Here is a 7,344-nt window from a genome sequence, read left to right as displayed (position 1 = left end):
TCTAAGAAATTTTAACCTTTTATCATTTCATTAGGAATAACTCAAGGTTTCAAATGTCTGAGTGTTTGGGACTTAATTTGTAGTATTACTGCAAAGGAAATACCTCTATCAATATAAAGGGCTAGTCTGACTGAGGGTTGGAGTGATTCAAATGATTAGGCTGAATGACAGTATTTTATAATCTTGATCAAGTTTGGTCAATTCTTATCAACAAGACTTTCCAAAAGTATTGTTCCAGCAAACATTCCATGAATGTTTATTCCTAGTATCTTACTAATATTCCTAAAGGCTAGTAGTTGATCAGAGTATCATTTTTTAAAAACATTCTGAAATTATATTTTTATTGGTTTTAACAAGATTTATAACCTACTCAAAAATGCAATAGAGTGGGCACCATAAAACAAATAAAAAATTTTTATTCATTTATTTTTGGCTGCATTGGGTCTTCGTTGCTGCGTGTGGGCTTTCTCTGTTTGTGGCGAGCGAGGGCTACTCTTCGTTGTGGTGCACGGGCTTCTCATTGCGGTGGCTTCTCTTGTTGTGGAGCACAGGCTCTAGGTGCGTGGGCTTCAGTAGTTGTGGCACATGGGCTCAGTAGGTGTGGCTTGCAGGCTCTAGAGCGCAGGCTCAGTAGTTGTGCACGGGCTTAGTTGCTCTGCGGCATGTGGGAACTTCCTGGACCAGGCCTCAAACCCGTGTACCCTGCATTAGCAGGTGGATTCTTATCCACTGTGCCACCAGGGAAGTCCCACAAAACAAATTTGTTTGAAAGCACTAGAACCAGCACATGAATAGTCATGACATTCAGTGGCATGTCCCTTCTTTTTTTTTAAACATAGATTTTATTTATTTATTTATTTATTGGCTGCCTTGGGTCTCCATTGCTGCGTGTGGGCTTTCTCTAGTTGCGGCGAGTGGGGGCTACTCTTCCTTGCAGTGCGTGGGCTTCTCATTGCAGTGGCTTCTCTTGTTGTGGAGCACAGGCTCTAGGCAGGCGGGCTTCATTAGTTGTGGCACGTGGGCTCAATAGTTGTGGCTTGTGGGCTCTAGAGCGCCGGCTCAGTAGTTGTGGCCCACGGGCTTAGTTGCTCTGCAGCATGTGGGATCTTCCTGGACCAGGGATTGAACCAGTGTCCCCTGCACTGGCAGGCAGATTCTTAACCACTGCACCACCAGGGAAGTCCGGCATGTCCCTTGTTGAAATATAGCTTTTATAATCTGTTGTGGTGGATGCTTTACAAATAGGGTAAGCTGCATGTAGAATAAAATGAAGAGATTTTTAAAGTAGAGATTAAAGACATTAGAGATTATAGATGAGAAATTATTTTAATGAAACTTCCTTTTGTTGTCAACTTAAAGAATCTCTGCACATGGTGGCACCTTAAAAACATCTACAAATAATGGACATATATGATACTCTGAGTATCATTGTTCAAAATCACATTTAAAAGCATCAGTTGAATATATATCCATTATTTGTGGATTTTTAAAGGCGCCACCATGTGTAGAGATTCTTTAAGTTGACTGAACCAGCAATAACTTGGAAGAGGTAAATTATAGAGTCAGGGTGGGATTGTCCTTATAACCTAAACAAGTTATTATTTGCAGTGAAGGGAAACATATATACAATGGAATATTACTCAGCCATAAAAAGAAACGAAATTGAGTTATCTGTAGTGAGGTGGATGGACCTAGAGTCTGTCATACAGAGTGAAGTAAGTTAGAAAGAGAAAAACAAATACCGTATGCTAACACATATATATGGAATCTGAAAATTTTAAAAAAAAAGGTTCTGAAAAACCTAGAGGCAGGACAGGAATAAAGACGCAGACGTAGAAAATGGACTTGAGGACATGGGGAGGGGGAAGGGAAAGCTGGGACGAAGTGAGAGAGTAGCATTGACATATATACACCACCAAATGTAAAATAGATAGCTAGTGGGAAGCAGCCACATAGCACAGGGAGATCAGCTTGGTGCTTTGTGACCACCTAGAGGGTGGGATAGGGAGGGTGGGAGGGAGATGCACAAGGGAGGGGATATGGGGATATATGTATACGTATAGCTGATTCACTTTGTTATAAAGCAGAAACTAACACACCATTGTAAAGCAATTATATTCCAATAAAGTTGTTAAAAAAAAAAGAATACCTATAAAGTCCCTTCCAGGGAGGCTCCAAAGAGGTCTTTCTCAGATTTCTTTTCCAGAATCACCTGCTTTTAGATCATGTAAGGATTGATCATATAATTGATGAGGAAAGGCAGCCTGCTCATACTGAAGATAGCATTGAATGTACTAAACTAGTCTTTTTCAATATTTACCAAGATCAGATTGTAAAATATTGGAATTTAGTATTGACATGGGCCTGCCAATGAGCCGATCATACCCATATAGGATGGGACATAATGGGATAGTACTCAGCAATAAATGAATGAAATACCAACACACACAACATGGCTTAAGTCTCATAGGCGTTTGGTGAATGGAAAATCCAGGCATAAAAGAGTACTCAATATATGATGCTAATTTTACAGAGTTCAAGAACCTGAAAAATTAATCACTAAAGGGATCTTAACCAGCCCTTGCCTCTGGTAGGGCTGTAGATTGACTGGCGAAGGGTATGAAAGAATTTTTAGACGTGACAAAATTGCTCTATTTTTTGAAAAGAATGCAGGTTTCCTGAGCGTAAGTAAGCTTGTTTCAACCCCACAGAACTACTCTCTCTCTCATTTTCAAAGAGAGAGAGAGATTCTCTGTGTATTAAACCTGTTGCATTGTTGTATGTCCAAACACTTCTTTAATTTGTCCTTTTAATTAGATACTTTTTTGCCTGTCTCTATGATTGTAGGTTTAAGACCTTTCCTTAGAAATTTGATGGCATCACTTCTCTGTTTGCTAAGTATCTGGGGCTGTCAATGAGAAGTCTAAAGTCAGTAAGATTCGTATTCTTCTTCTCAAAACCCCTCAGTTTATCCCCTCTCTCTGGAACCTTGTATGATCTTGTCTTCCACTTTGGTGCTCAGAAATTTTACAGTAATATATCTAATGAGTTCTTTTCACACTCAGCCTTAAGTAAGTTATTTCAATCTTAAATCATTCCTCACGTTTGGAAAATCTGCTTCTTCTGATGCTTCTGCCACCTCTTCTTTTTCTTCCTTTTACATTATTTTCATCATTCCATTTGCTCTGTTCTCATTTTTTGGAATGCCATTTAGATGGATCTTTAAACTTGTCAATGTTGTTCAGTTCCCTTATATTTTCTTTCATATTTTCCATCCCATTTTCATTCTATGTGATATTCTGAGATATACCTTCTACCAGAACTTCTTAGCTTTCTAATTACCTATCAACCGTGTCCACTTTGCTACTCAGTCCATCCGTTGAGATTTTTATTCAATGTTCCAGTATTTAATTTCTGAAATCTCTAGTTGATTCCTTTTTAAGAATGTAACATAAAATATCAACAACTATACTTTTCTAAAGTCTCCTAATTGCTCTATTTCTCTTTCAGCAGGTGTGAATTCATCCACAGGTCGAGTTTGATGCCTTTCTTTCCTTGTCAATTCTTTGGCCATTCCTGGTTTTCTTTTTATCTTTGAGTTTGAGAGTTCCTATTCACAATTTTAAAAGAGTTACTGTTCCAGGTCCCTGGTATTTTGGAGGATGGGCCTGGAATTTTACAAGTTGTGGCAGTAATGTGCCCTCTTTGTGTGAGGCCCTCCCCTCTTCCAAGGGTCAGAGCTCTCTGTTGCTTCCAGTCCCCAAAGTCCCACCCCACCCCCCACTGCCTTCTCCTCTGGTAACACTCACATTTGCAAAATGCATAGCAAAAATCAGGATGGAATCAAAGGCCAACCAGCCACGCTTGAATAATCTAGCTCTGACCAATAACAGGCCTGAGTTAGGTTTATTCTAGTTTGTCTGTTGACTCTGGGCTGATTCTGCCTTGCATGCTCTTCTAGTTGACATTTCACACATGTATTATAGGTGGCAGTTTCTTACACTTTTATTTCACCATAGTCTTAGTCCTTTTCATTCTCCAGCTTATAGGAATTACCCAACACATCTGGAGCATCAATAAATTCTTTTTTCTCTTCCCTGACTCTTATTGATGTTAATTCAATCATTTGATGAGAATTCAGCAAATGATAACTGGGCTCCATCTGCAATCTTGAGCCAATTCTCTAACTTGCATTTATGCAATCCTTTTCATTTCTATTTTTACAAGTGCATGTATTTTTATCTGCATTTAAAAAATGGGAAAACAAAATCTACAGTGTTATGGGATTTGCCCAGTATCATACACTGAGTGGCTGAGCCATGCTCATAATTCAGATACATTCTTGACCCCAATCCCATGTTTTTACCCCATTACCCAGGGTACTAGATTTAGGCATATTAAAGCAATATTCTGTAACTATACAACATGTAGCAGTTATAAATCACTTTCACATGCATTGTGTTATCTTTTCCTCATGAAATCCCTTGATATAGCATTATTATTTATCTTAGACAGGAAATCCTGCAATTAAAACAAATAAGAAAGTTACCAAGACAATTGAGCAATGACACTCAGGGTCTGGAGACTTCAAGTCTCTAGACAGGCATGGGCATAAACCTTGGGGTATCCCGGATATTTCTTTGCCACCTACCTCAAACAATAAGGCAATCAACACGTTAAAAGGATATCCAAATAAACCCACCAAAGGCTGGGAAGTCTTGTTTCCCATAAAATATCTTATCTTCATCTTTAAGGATACTGGATTGCTCCTTTTCATTCTTTTTTTTTTTTCTTTTTTTCTGTTCAGTGGTTTCTACTACTCTGTCTTCCAGCTCACTGATCCATTCTTCTACCTCATTTAGTCTACTACTGATTCCTTCCAGTGTATTTTTCATTTCAGTTATTATATTCTTCATCTCTCTTTGGTTGTTCTTTATATTTTCTAACTCTTTGTTAAAATTTTCTACAGTAAGTCCCCTACGTATGAACTTTCAAGTTTCGAACTCTCAAAGATGCAAACATATGGCCGCATGTCTAATCACGTAAGTTAGGTCACATGTCTGGCGTACATTGTCACGTGTGTGCATCCTCTACAAGTGGCTGTGCTTTTGTGTACTTTACTGTACAGTACTGTATAGAGTACAGTAGTACAGTATCTTTTTTCAAGCCCAGGATGTCTGGAAGCAAGTGTAAAAGCAGCGATGAGATAGCTGGTACTGCTAAGAAGTGCCACGCAATAACAATGGAAACAAAAGTGAAAATAATTGAGAGACTGGAGTGAGGAGAAAAGATACCTTGTCCTTCATCTCCTATTTCTGATGATCCTTCAGCTCTACCATCTCCTACCTCCTCTCCCTCCTCCAGTCAGTAACTCTTCTTGCCTGTTCACTCAATGCCAGCCCCTGTATGCCAGCTGTTGTACTGTACTACTGAAGTTTTCAAGGTACTGCACTATAAGATTAAAAATGTTTTCTTTATTTTTGTGTCCATTTGTTTTTTATGTATTATTTGTGTGAAAAGTATTATAAACCTATTACAGTACAGTACTATATAGCTGATTGTGTTAGTTGGGTGTCTAGGCTAACTTTGTTGGACTTACGAACAAATTGGACTTACAAACGCACTCTTGGAATGGAACTCGTTCATATGTAGGGGACTTACTATAACGTCTTGCTCTGTGTATCCACTATCCTCCCAAGTTCCTGGATCATCTTTGTGATCACTACTCTGAACTCTTTCTCAGGTAGGTTGCCTATCTCCACTTCACTTAGTTCTTCTGAGGTTTTATCTTGTTCCTTCACCTGAAACATATTCCTCTGCTGCCTCATTTTCTCTAAGTTGCTATTTGTATTTTTATGTATGTGGTAGGTTAGTTACATTTCTTGACCTCGGAGAAGTGGCCCTCTGTAGGAGGCATCCTGTGTGTCCCAGCAGTGCACTCCCCTCTCGACACCCAAGCTATGTGCTCTAGGCGTTCCCCCTAAGAAGCCTATGTGGGTTTTTCTGTTGTGGTGGGCTAAGTGTGTGGGCAGTCAGGTAGGCCCCTACCTGGTTGGTTGCCAGGCCCTGCCTTGTGTGGATGCAGCTGGCTGCTATTTAGTGGGGCCTGGTCCTGAGGTGGCTAGCTGCAGAATCCTAGGGGGTCCCTGGAGCTAGTGCTGGCTCACTGGTGGGCGGAGTCAGGGTCCCAAAGACTCTGGGACTGTTGCCCACCCACTGGCTGGTTAAGTCAGGTCTTGGGGTTAGTGCCAGACTACTGGTAGGCATAGCTGGTTCCTAGAGTCTGGCTCTGGAATCCCAGAGCTCATTTAAAATTATTGGTGGGGGGTGGTTCTTGACTCAGTTGGGTATGGGGTCCAGGGTGTCCTAAAGGTTGTGTTGGCCTGCTAGTGGGCTGGGCCAGGGCCCAGCCAGTGCCAGTGTAGGATCTGGCCTGCAGTGTGGGATTGTAGTTTTCTAGCTTCTTGTGTCTGCCCTCTGGTGGGTGAGGCTGGTCTAGAGGCATGGTTTGGCTTCCCGGTGGGAGGGGCCAGTCCACTGGTGGGCAGAGCTGGGTCTTGGTCCTCTGGTGGGCTAGGCCATGTCTAGAGGCAAACCCAGAGGTGGCTGTGGGCTCTTTAGTCTTTAGGCAGCCTGTCTGCAGATGGGAGTGGATGTTTTCCTGCCTAGTTTGTTTTTTGGCCTGAGGTGTTCCAGCACTGGAGCCTACAGGCTGTTGGGGGGCCAGGTCTTGGAGCTAATGAGCTAGATGTTAGCTATCAACAATGTCCCGCTATATGCTGCCACCAGTGTGTGTTTTCCTTTACCAAAGCCTGAATTCCTTCTCCCTGTTTCAGAACCACAAAACCTCTTTCTCCCTGATGACTACAGGGAATTCTTGGAGGGGAGTATCAGCTTGTACTCATACAGAAATGAAAGTAGTATGGCATCAGAATTTTCATCTATAGTCTAGGGAATAAGATATATTCTATTATTTCACTAAACCAGTGGTTCTCAAAGCATGGTCCCTGGACCAGCAGCATCAACATCACCTGGAAACTTGCTAGAAGTGTACATTCTGGAACTCTGCCCAAGATCTACTGAATCAGAAAATCTAGGTGTGAGGCCCTGTAACCTGTTTGAACAAGCCTGCTAAGTGATTCTGATGCAGGCTCAACTTTGAGAACCACTAAACTAAATGTCAACCAGAGGTGACTTTGCCTGCAGGGGACATTTACTAATATCTGGAGACATTTTTAGTTGTCATAATTGGGATGGAGGGTGCTAATGACATCTAGTGGGTAGAGGCCAGGGATTCTGCTAAACATTCTACAAATGCACAGGACAGACCTACAGCAAAGAATT

Source organism: Hyperoodon ampullatus, assembly GCF_949752795.1.
Source record: "Hyperoodon ampullatus genome assembly, chromosome: 7".
Lineage (NCBI taxonomy): Eukaryota > Metazoa > Chordata > Mammalia > Artiodactyla > Ziphiidae > Hyperoodon > Hyperoodon ampullatus.
This window is presented reverse-complemented; position numbering follows the sequence as displayed.